Raw genomic sequence first — 12,618 nt, 5'->3', positions numbered from 1 at the left:
ACTCGTCCGGCTGTTTGTGGAGCACCTGCTGCATGCCCAGTGCGGGGCGCGAGGGCTCTGGCCAGACTGGGCTGCTCACCGTCCCACAGATGCCTTGCCTCCCCCAGCTTGTCCCCTGTCCCCAGAGTCTGTCTCCTTCCAGAGCCTCCTCATGCCCTACCCCTCTGAGACCCGCTCTTGAGGCTAGACGGGGCCACATGGAGGGATCCTCTCTGGGGCGAGTTGGCGTTTTCTCTCCTGTAGGGTGTAAATCACAGCCCCCCTCCAGGATGACAGGAGCCCGGGGAGGCCAGGCGTGAGTAGCATCCAGTGCCTGGTCTGGCTTCCAATCCGGTGGATGCGTCATTGTCACCTGCGCCTGGACACTCCGTGCGGGCTGAAGGGACAGAGGTGCTGTCCTTGGCACATCTGCAGGGTCATGGCCATCCCCCAGGCAGGAGGCTCTCAACCCACGTCCCTTCCCGTTCCTTCCCTCCCCTCTGCTTCAGCGGCTGCGGCTGGAATCCGACAGGGGAGAAGCAGAGGACACAAGCTGCCGGAGCACAGCTCCGTCTCCCAGCCGCGCACTCGCCCCCTGAAGAGCTAGGACCTTCCTCGACGGCACTGCCTTGGAGACTGTGGGCCGTGGACCATTACTGGGCTTTGGAATCAGTTCACGTCATGAGCAGCGCTTCTGTAAAAAGTGAAAGGGAACAAGGTCGGAAAGGCTAGGGGACGTCTCACAAAGAAAGGTAAACCTCCTGCCTTACCTGCGTGCACATGCACCCCGCATGTGGGGTGCTCCTCCCGCTCCCGCGACAGCCACTCGCGCCCAGGGGCAGCCCCGTGAATGGCTGGGAACGCTGGCTTCTAAAAGATTGTAATACGTGAACTACGCTTAGCATACGCTGATTAGTTATCTTACTGGGTTTGGAGACTAGTCTCCTGCTAGATGGTGGGGATGTGTCTTCATTCACACGTTCAACATATTTGGTGTATCGCCAATGGGGAGGCAACAGGTGGGCTCACCTTTACCATTCCAAGGGCAGACAAAGGAAGACCTTTCTCTCTCTCTCTCTCTCTCTCTTTTTTTTTTTTTTTTTTTTTGCAAGTCCTACACAAACACCTCCGTCCCCACTCATGCACTGGTACTTTTTAAAAAAATAGTAAGTATAGTTATGCTTTCTTAGTTTCTAAGAATAAATCGTAGATGTCCTGCTCTCCTCTACCCCATGTCTAAGGGTTCCCTCTGGATTTCTCCAATTCATGTTACTTTTCTCTTTCCTTTTAATCCTTCAAACAAGAGGAAACAGCAGGGACTCTGCTAAATATCTTTTATTTCATGCTAGTAAAGTCTTAGAGTAATTTTCATTTCTTGGCATTCTGATTCCAGATCCAATACAAGTTAATGTCTAAATATACAAAGCTTTTTGGCTTTGTGTATTTCAGCATCCGTATCTGCCTTGGTGTTATTAGAGGCTCCTGGGGTGCCTTTGCTGGGCTAAGGTGGGCGTCCAACTTAGGAAGGGTGAGAGAAATTTACCTGAAGTCTAGCCCTTCACGCGTCTCCCAGCACAAATCTCCCCTTGAGCTGGGGTGAACGTGACTACTGAGAAGGGCCATCTCCTGAGCCATGTTGTCCGACCACAACAGCGCCACCGGTCGGGGGCCGTGGCTGTACCCCTGGCTCCCGGCTCTGCACGTGGTGGTCTGGCCGCCCACTCTTCAGCCCAGAAGCCCACGAGCTCAGCCTCCTCTGTGGCCCCGGCCCCCCCGCAGTGGAGCCAGGGAAGCCCTTGTGCACCCCCCTTCAGACATTGCGGCTGCTCACCAGGTCAGTGGTCTGCTCGGCATCAGGGCGGGAGGATCGGCGTGGCCCTAAGCTGCCCCCCGCCGCCCCGACCCGCACGGTACGAGGAGGGACGAGCCTCCAGGCCCCGGTCTTTCTGCAGGCCCAGGTGCAGCAGGGCACAAGCCCCGCTGTGTTTGCCCCCGGACGGAGCAGGTCTCCCTCCTCTGCTCGAGCTGGCGAAGCGGCGGCTAGCGGCCATGTGGCTGGCGGTTCTTCTAAAAGCTGCTCTTCCTGGAAACACACAAGACACTGATGTCATTTCCCAGGTCACTGGCAGCCTGCCCTCTGACTACCCTCTGCTCCTTCAGGAATGCCCCGTCTGCTGCCTTCAGCTTTGTGGGAGTGCTTGCACGACTCAGGTTCTTTCTGCGTGTCAGCCCCGTGTTTTAGATCAGTCCGTGGTGGCGCTAGCCCGCGTCCCTTCATCACCCAGCCCAGTCTCCGACGTCGAGCGTCTTTCCTTCCAGCCTGTAGACCTGCTCGTCATCTACAGGTGAACACAGGTGACCCTGGAATGACTCGGCTTTCACCTGCACGGGTCCACTTACGCACTACGTTTTAACATAACAGGACTGTAAAGGCGTTTTCTCTTTCTTGTGATTTCCTTGATAATATTCTCTTTCCTTTAGTTTACTTTATTGTAAGAACACAGTAGCTAATACACATAACATACAAAACATGTTAGTTGACTTTTACGTTCATGTTATCAGTAAGGCTTCTGGTTAAGAGCAGGCCAACCACTAACAGTAATTAAGTTTTTGGGGTGTCAAAAGTTACTCGTGGATGTTTGACTGCGTGGGGGTCAGCACCCCTCGCCCCCACATTGTTCACAGGTCAACTGTATTACTTAAGGCGGGTGTCTCTTTTTGCAGGCAGCCTAGGCGCTCATACAGAGGACGTTCCTTAAGGTTAGGACACTGGTATTGCTTTCTGAGGTGCGCGGGGGATGCTAAGGTCCAAGGCCCTCCGATCCTTGAGTCATACGGTGCCCGCTGGGTGTGAGAGGCCCAGTCTGCAAACTTGATTTTACAGGAAGGATCACAGATTTCTATGGCCTACGAGTAACAGGACTCCTGGATCTGTATCCCCATAAGAGCCAACGTTCATTTAGAGCCACTTTGTGCCAGGCTGAAGCACAGGGTACGAAGAGGCCACTATTGTTAGCACATTTTACAGGTGGGAAAACTGAGGCATGGGGCATTCGAGTGAGTTTGCCAGGCCACCCGGCTTGCAGCATCAGGACTCGGACCGTTGCACCAGTGTGTTCTTTACCACCCTGCTTTGTACGCCTCAGGGCTGGCACAAATCTAACTTAGATGGGACCAAGAGGCCATGAGTGGGGAAACAAAGGGTGCCCCAGGGCATCCTGGGCTCCGGGGCATGCCGGCAAGGTACTCCCCAGGCTTCCTCCACAGGCCTGCCTCATCGGGCAGGGCTTACTTCCTGCTTCTGTGGGGCCCCAGGGCAGCTGGGCAGAGGCCACCAAGGGAGCCACAGGACCTCGCCCACACATTGTTTTCTTCTTCCCAAGTTTGAAAGGTGGAAGGAGAAGGAAAAGGAGAAAATTAAGTGACCAAAATGAAAATAAGTAAGTTTCACTTATTATGCCAGCCCTAATAGGAAAGCCCTGAAGTGTTCTGAAGCCAGGTGAAGTCTGTGGGTAGATTCTTCAATGTCAATGCTTCCTCGTCCCTGTAGTGAAACCCAGAGTTTGCGTTGAAAGGGTCTGGGAGGGACTGGCTGCACCCCACTTCCAGGGGAGAGCAGAGGATCCCCACCCTGAGCCATAAGGATGGCTAAGGGAGAGTTGGGAGAAGCAAGGAGCCGGTCACTGGGGCTTTTGAGAAGAAATACCCTCAACTTTTGCTGGAAAGACCGGAAGGGAGAGATGCTCTCTCCCATGGAGGAAGCGCTGATGAAGGATGGTGGCACCATCGTGCTGCTGTGAGGAAGCCCAGAGCCGGGGAGGGGCGGGGGTCTTGGTGTGGAGCCTGAAGAAGCCCATGGAGTTTGAGCCTAGCAAAGCCAGGCTAGCCGAGACAGAGCTGTCTGGAGACTTTTCAATCATGCAAAACAATAAATTGCCTTTGAGTTCGGTGTTGGTCACTTGCCGTACCAAGAGTTGTAACAGGTGCTGCTGGGTTCTAGCTCCAACTAGAAATTAATTGCAGAATTCCCAGCTCTGAAGTCTCGGATTCCATGAAAATCTCTTCACTCCTGAACTGTTTCTCATGGGCTTCTTGCCCAAATACTTTGACCTTGAGCTCCATTTCTTTTACTGCTCACACTTGGGTTTGACCATCCCTTCATGAGCCCAACAAAAGGAGCTCAATGTTAGAAAATTAGAGATTACTTTCTCTCAGAGAAATTATTGTAAAGCATATGAAAAAATTAGGAATGCTAAAAACCAACCAAGGTTAACCAAACCAAACAACATACATGTTAGCAAAATGGAGGTATGGTCTACATTTTCTCTGGGAAATGAAAAAAAAAAAAGTCATTAACCCCCGAGGTGACTATTAACCAGATTTCTTGTTTTGTTCAGTTTCCGATGCTTGATTCTTTGTGTTCTCCTGATATCCTACCAGAAATATTTGTTCCTGTTTTATCTGTGTGTAAGCATCACCTGAGCGCATTCCCAGCGGGTAAGGATGGAACGCGTTGGGTATTTCCTGATGCAGTCGAGGGAACTTTGCCTTCTCCCCACCAAAACCAATTTCTCTCTTCTTAAAGAAGTGAAGTCTCACCAGCCTTCAAGGTTCCCATCACCATGGCTCCTGTCCTGACTGGGGCCTCGCAGCCTCAAGTGGTTGGTTAATTAAGATTCCACCATCACTTTATGACTAATTAGCACCACAGCTGCTTCAGAAACGCTCCCGTTCCAAATGTGGTTCATGTCCTCCTTCTTCATGCGTTTAGTGGTGCTCCTGGGAGGCTTACCGTGGTTCGGCCTGGGGGGCCGCCTCCCCCTCCAAAGTCTCCACTGGGCCCAGAGTGGCACTAAGTGGGCCAAGTGTTATTGGTACCTGGGGAGCTCGTGACGCTGGTTCTCAGGAGAACAGAGCAGGTGGGGGCGGGGAAGGAAACAAGGCTTTATTCAGCCACGGTGGCGCCGATTAAAAACTCGTGCCCCACACAACCCAACTTGGCGTAATGCCCCCGCACACGGAGTATCACGGCAACTTACAAGCACACCCAACTCAGGCACATCCAATTATTTCTGTGTTGAGGCTTCCTATCAATCAGTGTCTAAATGAACCCAACGATCCTTTCAGAGATTTATCATTCTGGGTCTTTCCCACATCTCCCGTTCTTAATTGATAGATTCTCAAGTATAACTTCGGTACAGTGCATTTTATGCAACCAGCAACATGTTTCTTTCACACGCGTTCAAGTCGCTCTTGGCAAAAGGTGAAAGGGGGCACCAGTAATCCAAGCTAGCTTTGTTTTTCTTTCCTTATTAAATCAGCTAAAATTATCTTTGTTCTTCTAAGGCTGGGAAGGGTCTATAAAGGCGTCGGTGCCAAGGTAACCCTCACCTGGTGCCCTCAGAGAAGGCAGAGATAATTGGAGTGCTGTAATTTTATAATGTCTTTAGAGTGGGAAGAACTCTTCCTTACAGAACTCGTGGAGTTCGGTTCGGCTTTTTGAAATCAGAGACGTGAAGATGGGGGTAAGATATGACAGTCCCCTCATTGAGGAAGGCTCTGGAATTTCCCTGCTGGGACCTCCTCACCCTGTGCTCAGGCCCACGGACCCCCGTGGGGTCCTCCTTTCCTTCAGGAGGCCCGATCGCAGCCCTGACTGTGTGGAGGCATTGTGTTTTTACTCCCCCCTCAGCCCTGAGAGGGTGCTTCTGTTACGCCCGTGTTGTAGGCGCGGGGACCGGGGCTCCCAGAAGCTGTGAGGTGTGCAGAGCGGCGTCATCGTGAGGGGTGGCGCCCCAGTAAAGCCGGGGTCTGACAGACGTCTGCCGGTACCCAGAGCTTTAGCCAGCTCTGACCGCCCACCTCCTGCCTCCTGCGCTCCACAGGGGTCCGGTGCCCCCGGCCCCTTGCTTCCAGCACGGTGAAGCCATATTTCCTCCTTCCTTGAGCCTGGGGCCCTAAACTGGCTCAGTCTTGTATTCTGAGACCTGCAGACAAACAAATGTGGTGCTGCCCTGAGGATTTCGGATGTTCTGGGACCTCCTGGCTGCCTCCCTCTACCCCACACTTCCCACCCCGTCCGCACGGCTGGCCCGTCCCGTCTACACTGGGGATTGCCATCACACTCGAGTTTTCTGATTTTTTCTGCGTGGCCAGGTGCCCCACGTCAGTGCTAAGGAGAGCTGCCGCCGGTCTGGGAGTGGAGTCATGGTGCTGTGTGAGTAAGTACACATATGTGTGTCTCTGTGCATGTCTGTGTGTGTCTGTGTGCACGTGTGTGCGTGTCAGGTGCTACAAGGGGTGGGAAACGGGGTGGAGGCCTGGCAATTGCTGTCCATACTTGGCTCTTGCATTGCTCACACTGCTCTGTGATGGAGTAAGGGACTTCCTTCTGTCTTCCTCTTAAGTTAATTTATTTATTTTGAGAGAGAGCGTGCATGAGTGGGGAGGGGCAGAGGGAGAGGGAGAAAAAGTTCCTAGCAGACTCCCTGCTGAGCACGAACCCGACGCAGGGCTGGATCTCATGACCCCTGAGATCATGACCTGAGCCAAAATCAAAAGTCAGATGCTCAACCGACGGTGCCACCCAGGCGCCCCAGAAGTAGGGGACTTTCCGTGGATACTTAACTGCAGAGATACTTAACCTGTTTCCCTCCCCATCCCACACCCCACATGAAAACGTTCCGACAGCTGGGAAGAGGACACCCGGCCTGTTTCTTGCCTGCGGGGGGGACAGGTGAGCTGGGTGTGGTGTGAACTGTACTACTGGCATCCGGGGCTGGGACGGCCGCGGGGCAGCCGTAGGACCCCGTGCAGCCGGAGTCTGGCCGGGTGCTCCCCTCTCCGTGGCCACCTTGGCGACTAGAGTAACACAGCTGTCCCTGCCCCTCTCATCCAGAGCCCACGCCCCCGCCCCACACGGGCTCCCCCTCTGGAAGCCCTGACCCCTGGCCCAGGCTCACCCAGACTTTCTCTACATCGTGGTCTGCTTAGGCTGTTTCGTCCAGTCTCCCTCCTCCCCGACACCGGTGGCCCCCGAGTCCTGCGCTCTAGCCGAACACAACAGCATGACTCCCTGGACGCCCCTGCGTGCCAGGCCTTTCTTCCTCGTGCTGGTCCTTCTGAGCCTCTGTGGTCCTGTTCCCAGGGCACACTCACACACATCCCGTCCTCGGGGCCCCGTGCTCCTTCCCTCTCTCCCTCCCTCCATGACCATGTCCTGCTTGCCTGCTGGACGGGCACCTCGGGCCAGGAGGATTTGTCGACTTGGGTGCGGCAGCTACAAAACTCTACCTTCAGAACACGCCCGTGGGAAACAGGGTCTTTCTACGGCTAAGCGGTGGCCACAGCCCTTTCACAGTGTCCGGTAAGGGGCCGTGCTCCGGGTGGGGCAGGCCACTTCTGTGTGTACTGTAGGCGGCTGAGCCGGGCCCTGGGCTCCCTCACAAGTCCCTGCGGGCTTCAGACAGCTCTGTGGGTTTTAACTTGAACTCCAGAGGCAGCTCAAGGTCCAGGGAAGAGGTAAATTCAGGTACCTAGTGCAGCGCAAGTTCTACCGCGTCTACCTTCCCCGATTCCTCCTTGCAGAATTCAAATCTCAAAGTCCCCACAAAGGCGACCCAGTTTCAGGGCTGACATCCTGTGCTATTTTCCCCACTTAAAGACGGATTATTTCTTTGCCCCTTGGAATTGACGATAATAGGGTTTTGCTGTACGTATTCATAATTCTCTGGGCAAGGCGTTTGGCCATATGGATTTTCTAGAGCGGCGTTTCTCAGACTTTAATGTGCAGGGTACCACCTGGGAATTTTATTGAAATGAAAATCAGGATTCAGCAGGTCTGGGGTGGAGTCTGACTTCCCACATTTCTAGCGAGCTCCGGGTGAAGCGGGCGCTGAGCTGTGTGGAGCACGCCGCTGGAGCGGGTCAGACTGTTTAAGACCCTGAGGCACCGCAGGTCTGTCATTTTAAACTTTGGGTGGTTTTCTTCTCGCTTGTGTAGCGTGCTCTCCTCTGCCCCCAAAGGACAAGAGGGGTCTGTCTGCCCTGTAAGCGGGCGTCCACCACGCCAGTGGACTATCTCCGCGCCTCCCCTGTTCAGTCACTCCCACTCCCCGGGGGCCCACTCAGCACGTGACACCTGGAATCAGTCCCTGGCTTGTTCAGCCCGGGTTGGGAGAACATGGCGAACAGGGCGGTTTGTGTTTTGAGATGTGACAGCCCACGGCCTGCCTGTGGGGCCATGTCCTCCAGCCCAAGCCCACGGAGACCTCCCCTCCTGGAGGCATGACCTGTGGGTCCCGGCCTCTCTCTCTCCCTTTCTCCTGACCGGCCAGAGCATCTGAAGCCCTCGCCACCACTCTGGCAGGCTCTCGATGTTACCCCGGTCATTTCATGAGTGTGCGGTTCGCCAGGTAACTTTCAGAGACAGGTGTTGGAAGCCTCGCTCAGCTGCCATAAGCATGAGAAGTAGCTTTCAAGGCATCGAGAGGCCCCCTGGCAGGTGGCCGGGGGCACATCAGGGTCCCGGGGCTCCCTGTAGAGCTCCACCCTACTGGCTCAGCCTTCTCCCATTTTGGCTTTGTTCTCAGGCTGGTGTTCTCTCTTTATGGGGTGAAATAATGGCGCAAACTCAATATGGTCCTTACACCTCTCACCAAGTTGTATATATTAGTCTGTGAAAAGGGCTGACCATTCCTAAGCCCTGTGCTCACCCCCCCGGCCACACATCACCGTGTCTAGGGGAATGAGCAGCAAGCCCAGCTGTCCTGGGTCATGCGCCCACCTCTGGCCCCCACCCCACGAGGAGAGGCGGTGCCATGGGGGAGGGGCTGCAGACAGCTCAGGTTCCACGGACCCCAAACTCCGCTCATCCACCCACTGCGCTCCTCCCTAGGTGACTGAGAAGTAATCGTCTTCTGATTTGATCATTGCTTCTTGATTCCATAATTTTAATAATAATACCCCTCTTACCCTCTAAACCAGCGGTTCTCAATCTTGGCTATATGCGTACCCTTCCAAAAATTCCAATGCCCAGGACCCACCGAGAATATCTGCTGGGAGCCCGCGCAGAGGTTTGATTGTTTGCTCTTTAAAGGTCCCCCCTTGGAGAGTGCGGCCAGGATCAAAACCCACGTGGGAGACAGGGCTTGACTTGTTTGGTGGTAAAGAATTTTAAATGTGAGGACCACAAGGAGTCTTAGAACCTGGCTGGTTTCACCCCTTTCATTTCAGGGGTAAAGTTGCTTGCCCAAAGCCACCTAGTTAGTGGTGAGTCTAGAACGCATGGCACCTGATCTCCAGCCCTGTGTTCTTTTTATAACACCTGATCTCATACATGTCGAAAGACAGGCTAAACGTAATGCGGCAACAGAGCCAAGGGCACAGAAAGCTCCCTGGCAGATCTGAAAAGGAAGAGAAAATACTTTGAAAACATTAAAGGTTGTTACCAGGTGTCAAGTGAGTGTCATGCAAGTAGCTTTAGTTCTTCAGCGCACCGGGACTGATTTAATTTATTTAAATGTCTCTGTTAGCTTGAGGGATTCCTGAGACCGTGCTCCTTGTCATTTTATCCCACTATTAATCACCTGCACGCTAACCTAACCTGGAAATAACTGTAAAATTTGTTATACTTCAACTGATCAGGATTCAAGACACTTCATTCTTAACAATTTGTGTAGGATCAAAGATATGGCTGCCCTCCAAAACATCGGGATGTTTACATCAAAGGTGAGCTTGAATCCCTTTCAACCTGGCTCCTCTCTTTAGCACTTGGATTTAAGTTCTTGTTGAAAACTTTTTATAGAGCAGCGCGTGCGTGTGCATGTGCGTGTGCGTGCGCGCGCATGCATTTCAGCCATTAGCAGGAGCCCCGGCGCCAGCTTCTTGGTGCCGCGGGACGGTCAGTGGACACATTTCTGGAGGAACCTGGCTCCCGCCCCGTCAGGGTGAGCTTGGTAAGCAGTCCCACAAACACCCTTTGATCCTGTCCCAGGTCCTTTTCAATCTGCCCGTGTCCTGCAGTCACAGTGACTTTGTCATGGAAAATGCCTTTGACCTAACAGATGCTGATCACCTGGCCTCCAGTTTGAAAAAGGCTGAGGCCCAATCTACTTTTTCATCAGGAAGAAAACAACATTCAATTCATTTCTCTCTTTCACGTGTGATGCTTTGCACCAGGACCCACTGGCTTGGGTTGGTCACTGCCTCCTTCTTCCTTCTCCGCCCCCTACCCCGCCATGAGCTTCGGGGGACGAATGCCTAGCGGTGCTGGTAAAGATGTTGCTTTTACCTGGATCAGGTGCGGGCGGCTCGGGGAGGTGTGTGGAGCTGGACGCTTAAAGCAACACAAGTTAGGGCGGCTGGACACTGTTGTACAGCGAGGAGACAGGAATTTCTAATTGAGATAATAATGTCCTCGTCTACTGAGAGGGACGGAGACTTGCCTTCCTTTAAAAAAAGCGTCTGAAGTGAACTTGCTCATAGAATACCTCCATAAATACTTTTATGTCTGACTCACTTAAGCTAGACTCGTAACGTAACATGACCATGTGCCTTTATATTATTGAAGTTTAAAGGGATTCCTTTCAAAGCCCAATGTTTGGCTCACGATGAAAGGGATCAAACAGCTTATTCTAAGTTACATTCAGTAATTACATAAGTAACCCTTTAAATACTAGATATGCAAATAATCCACTATTCTTTCTGTAATTACTTTGTGTACACAGTTTGGTAAAATCCCAAGATTGTAATACATGTTTATGGAGAAGATTAGCAAATACGGTTTCTTTCTGAACGGAAGACACAGACTAGGAATTTAGAGATCTGCCGTTGCTGTGAGCGGACGTGTGCACCGGCTGGTGAGGGACGGCCGGGGAGGTGCGGGGGGGTGAGAGGGGCAGTTCTAGGAAAGGCCCACGCCGTCCAGCCCTGCCCAAACTCTCCCAGAGTTCCCGACGTTGCATGCTTCCAGTCTTGAAAGAACAAATCCCCTCAAGAGACTTGGCACTTCCATCTGGTTGGGCTGGAAATACATCGGAGGGGTTTCACAGATTCCTGTTCTTATCTCGGCTTCATCCAGGGGGGTGGGGTGACCTGAGCGTGTGCCTGCTTCCCCCACCCCCGCAAGCTCTGGAGGGGGAAATGGGGTGGTTTGGAGTCACATCAGCCCTCCTCCCCAGAACACAAGTCTAAAAACAAGTTATTTTAGGTATAACCCCTGCTCGCTGTAAAAACAGCCAGAGCTGAGAGGTAGGAACTCGGTTTTCCCTTCACCTCTCCTGACCCCCATCCCAGAGAGGTTCCTATGCACAGCTTCATGGGCATCCTTCCAGAACCCTTATCTGCTTGAAAGAGCACCTGTGAGCACACGAATGCCCATATGCCCCGGAACTGCTGGGATCACGCCATGGACAGTCATCCCATCCCTTCCTGTGGACCCCCCTCACTTTCCTCGTACTCTGATGTGGCGTAAGAACTCTTACCTCTCGAAGCTCGTGAGGTTACATCACTTCCGCCAACCATGCAGGTCCGACTGCACGGTGTCTCTAGTAATTGAACGCCCATAGGGAGCCGTCCCGGGATTCAGATTATCACTCATTTGGGACCCTTTTCTAACCTTTGAGAGCTAATGAATCTTTAAAACTCCCCGTCCAGTAGCCTTGTACACGGCATTACCCTCCCGTGTCCCTCTGTACTTCTTAGACTCTTCTCATTTTGTAAAACGACTCTCCCCTCCCCAGTATGGTCATAATAGTAAATTTCCAAATTTTAAAAATGTCTGTATTTTCCCCTCACGTTTGATGAATGGTTTAGCTACGAAAGGAATTTCAGGTTCAGAAATCTTGGGGACTCAGGCTGCCAGTGTTGGCTTTTGCTCCAGGAATGCTGGTGCTGAGATCAACGATGGTCTTGTTCTCAGTGCTTCATCCTGCTGGGAGCTCTCGGGAGGGTGTTTTATGCCTAGGGTTCCTCTCTTTTCAAGGAGGGAACGAGACATGAAACTTTGCAGAGTTCATCCTGGTCAGCCCTCCGTGGCCCCGTTTGGGCTGAAGACCCGGCTTCTCCTCAGGTCCAGGAGCTCTCGATGTCCTGCTCTCCTGCCCCAGGCTTCCTGGTTCCCTCTTTCTGAATGCCCACCGGGTGGATGTGAGGCTTCCTGGTCTGTTCTTTACGTCTCTTAGGTTTTCTCTCCTATTTTCCATTTTGCTCTTTCTTCCCCCAACATGTTCTTCGACACGTTTCAGCTTCTTCATCTGTGACATAAATTTGTCCTCTCCACGTTCAATTTCAGCCTACCCACAGGAGGCTTTATTTCAGTAAGCATTTTGAGATCAAAGAACACTTTTTCAAAGGAGCCTGTTATTTTGGGGATGCCGTGTTCTCTCTACTCTCCCCAGGATACAAACTAGAGTTTTTCCAAAGTTCTTGGTTTATTCCCTGGATTGTCACCACTTTCTCGTGGTGAGTTTCTGTGTGTTCTTCTTGCTCCTTCCTCTCTGATGCTTCTGGTTTTGCCAAAATGCCTGGTGACCTCAGTCCTGGGGTTCCTGTTGATGAGTGAGGGGATCGTTTCTCTCACTATGGGGGAGGCTCTGGGCCGCTCTTCTGGTGGTGTGGCCCCCTGCCTGAGCACAGTGG

This window comes from Phoca vitulina, unplaced genomic scaffold, assembly GCF_004348235.1.
Source record: "Phoca vitulina isolate PV1807 unplaced genomic scaffold, GSC_HSeal_1.0 scaffold80, whole genome shotgun sequence".
Lineage (NCBI taxonomy): Eukaryota > Metazoa > Chordata > Mammalia > Carnivora > Phocidae > Phoca > Phoca vitulina.
The sequence above is the reverse complement of the archived record's forward strand: the minus strand, read 5'-3'. Positions refer to the sequence as shown.